Raw genomic sequence first — 13172 nt, 5'->3', positions numbered from 1 at the left:
AAACTCAATGTTTATGTGTTTTTGGTCAAATTATGATTCCAGATTCATCATGTGCAATTTTATAATATCATAGGCTCCAACATTAGTCCTATATACAGAATATATTTACATATATTTTATATTTAACATAAAAATAGCAGGCAAATTCTTACACTATAAACAGTATATACAACATTCACACCAGTCCCTATCTTATAAACAGCTACAATTTATTCTGAAAAGTCTGTATCTACTAGCATATATTCAAGGGGGGATGATGAGAGCATTTGATTTATTTCTTCCTGTTCCGCGGCTTGCATTAACATGTCATCATCCGCCTCTACCTGTTTTATCAAGGGAAAATATTGCTCGACCAGCACATCCCGTTCTCCCCACAATTCATAGGTTTCTTCTTCTAGTTCTCCCATTTCACCGATCTCTTGCCCACCCATTACCTCGGCTAGTCTCGCTTCTGTTATGCCTCTTTCATCGCCTTCCTCCAAATTTTCTTCGTTTGACAGTGTCATGATCTGGGCTACCTCCTCCTGCTCTTCCTCCTCTATCCCTATAGAATTATCGGGATGACCGTAAGATCGCGACTCCAAGGTGCTAATGTAGTATCTTTTGTCCTCAACTACAGATATCCCTCTCTTGGGATATTTTACTGTACTCATTCGTCCATTGCGCACTGTGAATCCCTGATAGTCAAAGGTAAATGTTTGCTTCTGGAATAGGGCGTCTTTGTATCGCTGATGAGCAATTTTCTTCTTTATGAACTTTGGAACGCCCTTAGCTGAACTCAACCGGTCACCGTCTGCCAAGAGGATGGAGTAGCACTTTGGTTTTACACCTACAAATTCTGAGATGGTTCTTTCCCCCACTTCAGACTTGAGAAATCCAAGCTTTCCTTTGTTGTCTGTGCTGTACAAGGAATGTGAGGGGCTAAAGTTACTTGTGTCTATATAGCTTTTGAAGGGTTCCTGCGAGTACTCTGTTAATAGATCAGGAGTTTCAATTTCTGTTATTAAGGAATCAGTGTCGCAATACACTAGTTTCGCCTGATCTCCGTAATGAGCCTTCAACACATTGTAATAGAAATCATATAGTCGCAGCTTGACAGCTCTAGGATGTAGTAGCCAATGTAGTTTGGATGATTCACCCGTGAATATTTCCTATGGCGAGTTACAACTACATGACCATCATTGAGAGGTACAACGCGTTTAAAGTAAGGACTTCGGGCCAGCTTCAAAAACTTTTCGCGGTTGGTGACAATATCTATGTCTTCACTATATTTGGCCACGTTCATCAGGAATCGACCAAAAATGCTGTTTGAAATACACTTGATTGCATTTTTCTTGATAGGGCAAGTAGCACTTTTGCGGGCTTCTATGTTATCCTGAATGAAGTCCGCAAGAAAGTGCTTTTGCTTAAACGTATAAATAGCATGCACTTTTTTAACAACCAGGCCTAGTCGAATAAGTAGTTTAAGGAGGGGCAGAGCAAATAGCATTTTCTCCTGAGCAGCATGTGTTCCAATCAGTTTTATGTTCTTACACGGTGCTGGACGGTTTTCTTCTTCATACCATTCGCGTGTGACTGACGATATATCTCTGTTGGTGATATTGTGTCTTCTGATGATCAGTGGACGTCATCCGTTTTCTCAACGCCTTCACGTGAGACAGTCTCAGTATCGCACAGAATGAGATATCCAACCGCGCCATCGGTTGCTTGATTGACCAAGCCCCCGCTCAAAAACGACTGCATTTCTGTCTCATCTAGTTTTCTCATATCCCCACATGGCAACTTCTCTTGCATTACAGTGGGATAAAGACTGTTGAAGTCAAGATATGAAAGGAAAGTGCTTCTATCATGTTTTGGATTAAACTGAGGGTTCGTGTAGATGTTATTGGCGCGTACAAAACGACGCACAACACTTGTGTAGCCCCCACGCACATTTGTTTGAATGCAATGATATATGTCTGGGCTACTAAGCACCTCTAATTCCTGCTGTGTTTTTAGCAGAAAGGAGTCATAGGCAAATCCTGGCAGGCTAACATAATTTACAATATCCAACCTCCACTGGGTTTTCAAAATACCTCTCCACTCTAGGAAGACATCACATAGAAGACCAACATCCACTTTTACATAAAGCAACAAATAGTCCTTCAGGCTCTGACACCCAGCTACTTTCCAAACATTCTGAGCATGTTTATAATCACTTTCGGAAAGTTCTGCTTCTTGAAGCGAATTGAAAAAATCTTCGCGGGATGGAAGACGTGTCTCAGAAAGTCGTTCCATCGAATCCATATAGTCCTTCCCTTGATCAATAATGGCAACGCAGGTGCTGGCACATCTTTCAACATCTGTTGTGTGCATATGGGTTCGTTCCCATTACTGATGAATTGGTTCGCTAAAGCCGCGAGCGAACCAGACATAAAGGCATACGAGTCAATAAATCTCAAGTCATTTATGATGACTTCATGGTATTTGTGAACTGAACGTTTTGGTCTTAGTTTGATTTTCAAGTCAGGTATCGTTAATTCACGCAGGATTAACGACATGTCGTAATTAGCATTATGTGCAATGAGAGTGAGCTGCAATTTGTGATTTTTCATTTGGAGGTTGCATCTATTACAATAAGCTCCAATGTAATTGTTTCCTGATTTTTCATGGTCATGATGTTTTACTCCTTTACCTTTTAAAAAACCCTGTTTGCAGAGAAGACAGTGAGTTTGCTCATTGTGACGTGTCGTATCTTCATCGGTCATGTTGATTTTATTGTAGCCTTTAGAAAATTTCAACTTTTTCCAGGCACACTGCATTGTATGAATAAAATGGTTTGCAGCATTACTTCCACAATAGGATCCGCTTTGTACTGTTTCTCCGTTTCTATTCACTATAATGTAAGCATACGCTATGGCAAAGTGATGTCTCTTTACACATCCAGACACATTCGAAGAAGGCTGTACGAGAATACTCTCAAAGTCATAGAATGCTAAATAAGATGGCTCATATGCCTTAGCATGATTAATAAATTTCACAGTAGAGCCCGCTGGTGGGAATCTTAGTCTTGTGATCATCGTTGGGCAAATTAGCACATGTTCAGCAAGCGTTGTCTTGTTCTCACAGGCGCACAGGCAGATATCGCAAAACATTTTTTTCCCGCGACGTTGGCAGGTAAACAGGTTCATGTATGCGTCAAAGTCTTGGATAAGAGCTAGGTGTCTGTTCCCCAACAACAGACAATGAACAACTTCTTGATCTTTGATTCCCTTTCTGACTAGAGTTAGTTCGCCTTTTTTGTCTTCAACGTTGTCTAGACAGTAAACGCGAATACTTATGTTGTTTAATCTTTCAAGCCGACCGAGGTCTTCCCAGGATACCGGGGTTGGAATGTTACTTGTATTAATAGAGGCCAAGCAAGCATTCTCCCATTGTCTGCCTGATGGAACTACATTTCTTGACTTTAGATAACGATAAGCTGTTAGCACTTGGAAATCACTGTCCGTGGGTCCTGAAGGGTTGAGAACTTGTGTTTTCCCTGGAACACCCTTAGGATAGGGTACATACTCTCCAATACTATTGTGCAGCATTATAAGAGAGAAGGAAAATTTTACGCTAACTATTTCATCTAACGTAAATCCACTGCCCTTTTCGTCTGACATGTCATGTTCAAACCGATTAACAAAATATTCGGATAGTTCACGTACATATGAATCTATATCATCATAGCTAATTACCTGCATATGACTTCTCATACATATCTCTAGATTGAACTCCACCGTCGGGTTCTTCTCTGACTAAACTCAGATGCATGTCAACTTACACTTTAAAAGAAGTAGTTCTAACATGCTGGCAGCCTTGTAATACAGACTCTACTGCCTCGCGAAGACGGCCAGTGTTGTTGTTGAAATATGATGCAATGTCGCCGTTGTCTGCTGGTGGGACGGGCACGTCGATCGTTGTTAAGGCCCCGTTGAAATGTTGGCTTATTTCACCTGGTGTTGGTGAGGGTGTTGTTGTCGGCCGTCCCGGGTTATAACCGCTGGGTCCTGGCTGTGGAGAACTGTTTGGATGGGAGAATCCCTCACGACGGGCTTGCTTTTTCCTGCAGGTGTCTGAAGAAAGGTAAAATAATATTAGAGAGAAATAGTGAAATTACAATTTTTTTCCTTAGAACAGACGTGTGCGCAATAAAAAACGTAGAAACTTACCGTTTGTTCCTGTATTCGCTTGTTTTCGTTTTCGTCCACTACCGATCGCTGAAGAGGAGGGCCAATGGCTGAGCCTACCAGACCCGCCTTCTTCGGAGATAGTCCTTATGAATACGAAACACAAATGAAATTTTTGAACCCCTCTATCCCGCACATATTTTATCAGACAATTAAAATACAATATGGAAAATGTGTCTCTTGTAAAACACATTTTAACAATATTGCATTTCAGAAGATATTAGGTTTTGACCTACCTTTGGTTTTGACTGGCTTCGTCGCTGAGACCCGCCCGTGGAGAACAACTTCCAATATCGCTGGGGTCTGGTTGAGAGAAACCGACATCTGATCGATCAGAGCTAGTCGACGACGTCTCTTCTGAAAAAAGATAGAAAGACTAAAGTCGATATTGACCATGCTGCCCAGCTCTCTACCTCCCTCCCGTCATCCACATCTGCTACTGTTTTTTATGACAATCATATAAAGTAACGCAAACATTTAAGTACTTACCATTGTTTCTAGTAGATATATCTTTCGATCCAGTCCCAAGGCCCTCTGGAAGGCAGGCCGCCCTATGAGCTGCGAGTGCGGACAACGGGAAGTAATTATTACACCATGAACATTTGATACAGGTGTGTACAGGGTCCTCATGTTTACGGGAAACAAGAACAGGAGACCTCTTGACCCGAGACCGCCTTGAGAGCCTGTGAAGTGCTCGTTGGCTTGACGTCCATAAATACCCTTCGACATTGTGTGTTTGTTTGTACATGTGTGTGTGTGTGTGTGTGTGTGTGTGTGTGTGTGTGTGTGTGTGTGTGTGTGTGTGTTCCTCAGGCCAGTCCTTAATGACCCGAGGTTTATTGTAATGACTTGAATCATTAAGGCTTCCGAAGACCAGAAGGCGTGGCCTCAGATACATGGAGATGTCATCGAAACATTTTTTTCCGTGATTTTATCTCGCATGAACAAATGTGTGTGTGTGTGTGTGTGTGTGTGTGTGTGTGTGTGTGTGTGTGTGTGTGTGTGTGTGTGTGTGTGTGTGTGTGTGTGTGTGTGTGTGTGTGTGTGTGTGTGTGTGTGTGTGTGTGTGTGTGTGTGTGTGTGTGTGTGTGTGTGTATGCATGTGCGTGTGCGCAAGCATGTGTTCTCGGTCAGTCCTAATAACCTGAGGTTTATTGTAATGACTTGAATCATTAAGACTTCAATTGGCGTGGCCTCAGATACATGGAGATGTCATCGATCCATTTTTTCCATGATTTTATCTCGTAAGACCAGATGTGTGTGTGTGTGTGTGTGTGTGTGTGTGTGTGTGTGTGTGTGTGTGTGTGTGTGTGTGTGTGTGTATGCGTGTCAGTGGGAAGGAGGGAAAGATAAGACGCCGGAAACAGGTGCGGGGCACATTCCAGCCTGGTCATTAACCTAATGTCTTTAACCTTTTTCCGTGATTGTAATATTGGGGTCACTCGAGATCTCGATCTTACTTGTGTGAGTGTGTGTGTGTGTGTGTGTGTGTGTGTGTGTGTGTGTGTGTGTGTGTGTGTGTGTGTGTGTGTGCGTGTGTGTGCGTGTGTGTGTGTGTGTGTGTGTGTGTGTGTGTGTGTATGGGAAGAAAGATAAGTCACCGGGAACAGGTGCGCGTGACGTATTCCAGCCTGGTCATTAACCTTTTTCTGTGATTATAATCTTGTGGTCACTCGAGCTCACGATTTTATCTTAACTCTTCAAGTACCCTCCGCTGACCCCCCCTCTCGAGGTCATTAGAGGGTCCAAGATCTTATATTAACCCTTCAAGCACCCATTCTCCTGTCACCCCCCACCCCCCTCCCTGCTGGGCACCCTCATTCTGTCACCCTCTCGCTTCCGTACGCTAGTCCGAGAGAGGGTGAGGGGGGTGAAAAGGTAAAGAGATGGGGGTCCAGAGACCCCCTCTTCCGTAACCCCCCCGCTGACCGCTGACCCCCCCAACCCCCACTTCCAGTCCCCCCACTTCCAGATTACCCCCACTTCCGTAACCCAGCCTTTCAGCAGCACAGGAATAACGCCTTCATGCCTCTCTGCAGCACATGACACCTTCTGATTCCCTAGCACGAAGCCAGTGAGTGCCACCTTCCTACAGGGTCAGATTAGTGCAGTCCAGCCTTTCACTAGCATAGTTATAACACCTACAAGACTTTCTGCAGCACATGACACCTTCTGATTCCCTAGCACTGAGCCAGAGAGTGCCACATTCCTACGCCTTCACCTTCCTACAGGTTCAGAATAGTGCAGTCCAGCCTTTCACTAGCATAGTTATAACACCTCCAAGCCTCTCTGCAGCACATGACATCTTCTGACTCCCTAACACTGAGCCAGAGAGTGCCACCCTCCTACAGTTGCGCATTCCAACAGGGTCAAATTAGTGCAGTCCAGCCTTTCACTAGCATAGCTATAACACCTCCAAGCCTCTCTGCAGCACAGGACACCTTCTGATTCCATAACACTAAGCCAGAGAGTGCCACCCTTCTATAGGGTCAGATAAGTGCATTCCAACCGTTCACTAGCATAGTTATAACACCTCAGAGCCTCTATGCAGCACATGACAACTGCTGATTCCTTTCCACTGAGCCAGAAAGTGCAACCTTCCTATAGGGTCAGATTAGTGCAGTCCAACCTTTCACTAGACTAGTTAAAATACCTCCAAGCCTCTCTGCAGCACATGACACCTTTTGATTCCCTAGCACTGAGCCTTACAGTGCCACCTTCCTATAGGGTCATATTAGTGCAGTTCAGCCTTCCACTAGCATAGTTATAACACCTCCAAGTTACTCTATAGCACATGACATCTTCTGATTCCCCTGCACTGAGCAAGAGACTGAAACCTTCCTATAACTACACCTTTCTACAGGGTCAGAGTAGTGCAGTCCAGGTTTTCACTAGCATAGTTATAACACCTCCAATCCTTTATGCAGCACATGGCACTTTCTGATTCCCTATCACTGAGCTTGAGAGTTACACCTTCATACACCTTCACCTTCCTACGGGGTCAGATTAGTGCAGTCCAGCCTTTCACTAGCATACTTATAACATCTGCAAACCTCTCTGCAGCACATGACACCTTCTGATTCCCTAGTACTGAGTGAGAGAGTGCCACCTTCCTACACCTTCACCTTCCAACAGGGTCAGATTAGTCCAGTCCAGGCTATTAGTACCATTGTTAAAACTCTTCCAAGCCTCTCTGCAGCACATGACACCTTCTGATTCCCTAGCACATAGCTTGAGAGTGCCACCTTCTTATACCTTCCCCTTCCAAAAGGGTCAGATTAGTTTAGTTCAACCTTTCACTAGCATACTTATAATACATCCAAGCCTCTAGGCAGTACATGACACCTTCTGATTCCCTAGCACTGAGACAGAGTATGCCACCTTTCTACAGAGTCAGATTACTGCAGTCCAGCCTTTCACCAGCATAGGTATAACACCTCCAAACCTCTTTGCTGCAAATGACACCTTCTGATTCCCTAGCACTGAGCTTGAGAGTGCCAACTTCCTACACTTTCACCTTCCTACAGGGACAAATTAGTGCAGTCCAGCCTTTCACTAGCATAGTTGTAACAATTCCAAGCTCCTCTGCAGCACAAGACACCTTCTGATTTCCCAGCACAGATGCAGAGTGCCACCTTCTAACACCTTCACCTTCTTTAAGGGTCAGATTAGTTCAGTCTAGCCTTTCACTAACATAGTTATTACACCTCCAGGCCTTTCTGCAGCACATGGCACCTCCTGATTCCCTAGCCTTAACCTTGAGAGTGGTGCCTTCCTGCAGGATCAGATTTGTGTAGTCCAGCATTTTACTAGCATAGTTATAACACCTCTAAGATTCTCTGAAGCACATGAAAACCTTCTGATTCCTTAGAATTGAGCCAGAGAGTGCCACCTTCTTAAACCTTCACCTTCCTACAGGGTCTGATTAGTGCAGTCCAGCTTCTGAGTAGCATTGTTATAACACCTCCAAGCCTTTCTGCAGCACTAGGCAGCTTCAGACTCTCTAGCACTGAGCCAGAGAGTGCCACCTTCCTACATTGTCAAATTACTGCTGTCCAGCCTTTCACTAGCATAGTTATAACACCTCCAAGCATCTCTGCAGAACATGACACCTTCTGATTTTCTAGGACTGAGCCGGTGAGTGCCACCTTCCTACACCTTCACCTCCCTACATAATCAGGTTACTGGAGTCCAGCATTTCACTAGCATAGTTATAACATCCCCAAGCCTCTCTGCAGCACATGACACCTTCTGATTCCCTAACATATAACCAGAGAGTGCCACCTTCCTACACCTACACCTTCCTACAGGGTCAGATTAGTGCAGTCCTGCCTTTCACTAGCATCGTTATAACACCTCCAAGCCTCTCTGCAGCACACGGCACCTTCTGATTCCCTAGCACTGACCTTGAGAGTGCCATCTTCCTACACCTTCTCCTTCCTACAGGGTCAGATTAGTGCGGTCCTGCCTTTCACTAGCATCGTTATAACACCTCCAAGCCCCTCTGCAGCACATGGCACCTTCTGATTCCTTAGCACTGAGCCAGAGAGTGCCACCTTCTTACAGGTTAGATTAGTGTTGTCCAGCCTTTCACTATCATATTTATATAACTTCCAAGCCTCTCTGCAGCACATGACACCTTCTGATTCCCTAGCACTGACCTTGAGAGTGCCATCTTCCTACACCTTCTCCTTCCTAAGGGGTCAGATTAGTGCAGTCCAGCGTTTCACTAGCATAGTTATAAAACTTCCAAGCTACTCTGTAGCACATGACACCTTTTGATTCACTAGCCCTGAGCCAGAGAGTGCCACCTTCTTACAGGTTAGATTAGTGTTGTCCAGCCTTTCACTATCATATTTATATCACTTCCAAGCCTCTCTGCAGCACATGACACCTTCTGATTCCCTAACCCTGTGCCAGAGAGTGCCCTTTCCTAAACCTTCAGCTTCTTACAGGGTCAGATTAGTTCAGTCAAGCCTCTCATTAGCATGTTATAACACCTCCGAGCCTCTCTGCAGCACATGCCACCTTCTGATTCCCTAGCACTGACCTTGAGAGTGCCATCTTCCTACACCTTCTCCTTCCTAAGGGGTCAGATTAGTGCAGTCCAGCGTTTCACTAGCATAGTTATAAAACTTCCAAGCTACTCTGTAGCACATGACACCTTCTGATTCCCTAGCACTGAGATTGACCTTTCTACACCTGCACCTTCCTACAGGGTCAGATTAGTGCAGTCCATCCTTTCACTAATATAGTTATAACACTTCCAAGCCGCTCTGCAGCACATGACACCTTCTGATTCCCTAGCACTGAACCTGAGAGTGCCACCTTCCTACAGGGACAAAATAGTGCAGTCCAGCCTTTCACTAGCCTAGTTTAAACACCTCTCAAGCCTCTCTGTAGCACATGACACCTTCTGATTCCTTAGCACGTACAGAGCCAGATAGTGCCAACTTACTAGACCTTCACCTTCCTACAACCTCAGAAAAGTGCAGTCCAGCCTTTCACTAGCATAGTTATATCACCTCCAAGCCTCCCTGCCGCACATGACACATTATAATTTCCTAGCACAGTGCTTGGCAGTGCCACCTTCCTACATCTTCACTTTCGTACAGGGTCAGATTAGTACAGTCCAGCCTCTCAGCAGCATAATTATAACACCTCCAAGTCTCTGCAGCACATGACACATTCTGATTCCCTAGCACTAAGCCAGAGAGTCCCACCTTCCTACACCTTCACCTTCGTCAGATTAGTGCAGTCCAGCCTTTCACTAGCATAGCTGTAACACCTCCAAGCCTCTCTGCAGCATATACGACCTTTTGATTCCCTTTGAGCCAAAGAGTGCCACCTTCCTAGATAGCCAGATTAGTGCAGTCCAGTCGTTCACTATCATAGTTATAACACCTCTAAGCCTCTCTGCAGCACATGACACCTTCAGATTCCCTATCACTGAGCTTGAGAGTGCCACTTTTCTACAGGGTTAGATTAGTGCAGTCCAGCATTTCACTAGCATAGATATAACACCTCCAAGCCTCTCTGCAGCACATGGCACTGAGCCAGAGACTGCCACTTTCCTACACCTTCACCTTCTTACAGGGTCAGAATAGTGCAGTCTAGCCAATCACTAGCATAGTTATAACACCTCCAAGCCTCATTGCAGCACATGGCACCTTCTTTTTCCTGAGCATTGAGCCAGAGAGTGCCACATTCCTACAGGTCAGATTAGTGCTGTCCAGCCTTTCACTAGCATAGGTATAACACATACAAGCCTCTGCAGCACATGACACCTTCTGATTCCCTATGAATGAGCCAGATAGTGCCACCTTTCTACAGTGTCAGATTACTGCAGTCCAGCTGTTGTATAGTCATTACACCTCAGCGGCACCGAAGCACTGAGCAGCTCTTCGGAACAGCAATCCGAGGATACATGTACTGCCAAGGCCCGAGGATCGGACATTCCCTGTCTGGCCTCTTTATAGAATACATCGCAACCCCCGCTCCTTCGTGTGTGTCATTCACTCCTCAACACGTGGCGACGAGGATGGGATTCTGAAGGAATCAAGTGAAACCCTGAGGACGAGAATGGGATCAATAATAAAAACGGTGTATCAGTACTCAGGGGAGAAGATTTCGAGTCCTAAACAGAAAGGTTCTAAGAGTTCCTGTAGGACATTAATATCACCGAGGAGAATCGAAACGGGCGTTGTTCCTGACTATCTTAGGCCCGAGGGTGTATCAATTACTGAGGAACCTGTGCGCCCTGGGAAACCCTCTGAGAGGACACTGAAGGAATTGATTCGTCTCGCTACTCAGCACTATGCGCCCAAAGTTTCAGTGGTGGTGGAAAGGTTCAAATTCAACTCTGAAAATCAAAGGAAACCCTGATAATCAGCAGTTACGTGGCAGAACTGAAGAGGAAAGCTTCCAACTGCAGCTTTGGGGCAAACTTAACAGAGCAGCTTCGAGAAAGATTCGTCGGTGGAGTGTCGAGCGAACGGATCCGGCGGAGGTTGTTACGAGAGGGCGACGACTTAACTTGGGACAAAGCGTGCAAACTGGCATTATCGATGGAGGCAGCAACCACGGAGGCGAAGGTACTGGGAGGGGAGCACAAAGAAGCCCAGGTGAACAGAGTGGAGCCGCCGCGAACGAAGCCCGGGGACCAGAAAGAACCAACGAGCAGGTGGGACAAGGCCAGGTTGCAAAACAAGTACTTGCCTCGTGAGGGGCACGTAGTAGTGTAACTTGTAATCGGTGTGGCAGTAGTTACCACAAGGCAACGGAGTGCCCATTTAAGGATAGGGAATGCTTCAGGTGCAGTCGTAAAGGCCACACCAGGCGAATGTAATGTGTCCACGGCGAGGCAGAGTAAATAGCGTGGATGATGAGGAGCAAGAGATTAGTGATGAGGAAGAGAGGGTGGAGGTGTTTGGTATTTTACAGCTGCCTGGACAACAGCCTGGATAACACCTCCAAGCCTCTCTGCAGCACATGACACCTGATTCCCTAGCACTGAGCCAGAAAGTGCCACCTTCCTACACCTTTACTTTCCTACAGGGTCAGATAAGTGCAGTCCAGCCTTTCATTAGCATAGTTATGACACCTCCAAGCCTCTATGTAGTACATGACACCTTCACTTTTGATTCACTAGCCCTGAGCCAGAGAGTGCCACCTTCCTACACAATCACCTTCGTACCTGGTCAGATTAGTGCAGTCCAGCTTACACTAGCATAGTTATAACACATCCAAGCCTCTCTCCAGCAAATGACACCTTGTGACTCCCTAGCACTGAGGCAGTGCCAGCTTCCTACAGGATGAGATTAGTGAAGTCAAGCCTTTCACTAGCATAGTTACAAAACCTCCAAGCCTCTCTGCAGCTCATACGACCTTTTGTTCCCTAGCACTGAGCCAAAGAGTGCCACCTTCCTACAACTTCACCTTCCTAGAGGGCGAGATTAGTGCAGTCCAGTCGTTCACTATCATAATTATAACTTCTGATTCCCTAGCACTGAGCGTTAGAGTGACACTTTCCTATAGGGTCAGATTAGTGCGGGTGATCTTGGACATATTCCTCTTACTCATCCCCCCTCCTACTCCTTTATGCCTGTTATTAGGATTTTTAGGAATGATGTTTTCTATGCCCTCTCTGACCTCAACTCTCAGAAGGCTTATGGACCTGATAGAGTGTCTCCTATTGTCCGTAAAAACAGTACCTGGTCAAACTCTCTCGCCTCTGCCTATCAACATCTACCTTTCCTTCCAGCTGGAAGTACGCCTTCGCACAGCCTGTGCCTAGGAAGGGTGACCGTTCCAATCCCTCAAACCACCGCCCTATAGCTTTACTTTCCTGTCTATCTAAAGCTTTTGAATCAATCCTTAACCGGAAGATTCAAAAGCACCTTTCCACTTTTAACCTTCTATCTGACCGCCGGTATGGGTTCCACATGGGGCGTTCTACTGGCGATCTTCTTGCTCTCTTAACTGATTCTTGGTCATCTTTTCTTAGCCGTTTCGGTGAAACTTTCTATGTTGCGCTAGACATATCGAAAACACTCGATAGAGTCTTTCACAAGTCTTTGCTTTCTAAACTGACCTCTTTCGGATTCTATCCTTCTCTCTGTTCCTTTATCTCTAGTCTACTTTCCGGCCGTTCTATCTCTGCGGTGGTAGACGGTCACTGTTCTCAGGAACTTATTAACATTGGTGTTCCACAGGGCTCTGTCCTATCACCCACTCTCCTCCTGTTATTCTTCAATGATCTTTCCATAACAAACTGTCCTATCCACTCATACGCTGATGACTCCACTCTGCATTATTCAATTTCTTTCAATAGAGAACTCTCTTAACAGGAATTACATGACTCCAAGCTGGAGGCTGCAGAACGCTTAACCTCAGACCTTACTAACATTTCCGAGTGGGGTAAAAGGAACCTTGTGCACTTTTTTTTTTTTTACGTCGCGG

At 45.4% G+C, this 13172-nt stretch overlaps 1 long non-coding RNA gene across 1 annotated transcript; it reads right to left on the bottom strand.

Annotated features, from left to right (window-relative positions):
• Nucleotides 1–3855: 3855 nt before the first annotated feature.
• Nucleotides 3856–4811, bottom strand: LOC126994965 (uncharacterized). Its single transcript, XR_007749759.1, has 4 exons — nucleotides 4701–4811; nucleotides 4448–4568; nucleotides 4194–4297; nucleotides 3856–4097 (listed from the first exon to the last, which is right to left on the bottom strand). It is a non-coding gene; the product is annotated as an uncharacterized LOC126994965 (long non-coding RNA).
• Nucleotides 4812–13172: the final 8361 nt, after the last annotated feature.

This window comes from Eriocheir sinensis, unplaced genomic scaffold, assembly GCF_024679095.1.
Source record: "Eriocheir sinensis breed Jianghai 21 unplaced genomic scaffold, ASM2467909v1 Scaffold940, whole genome shotgun sequence".
Lineage (NCBI taxonomy): Eukaryota > Metazoa > Arthropoda > Malacostraca > Decapoda > Varunidae > Eriocheir > Eriocheir sinensis.
This window is presented reverse-complemented; position numbering and strand designations above follow the sequence as displayed.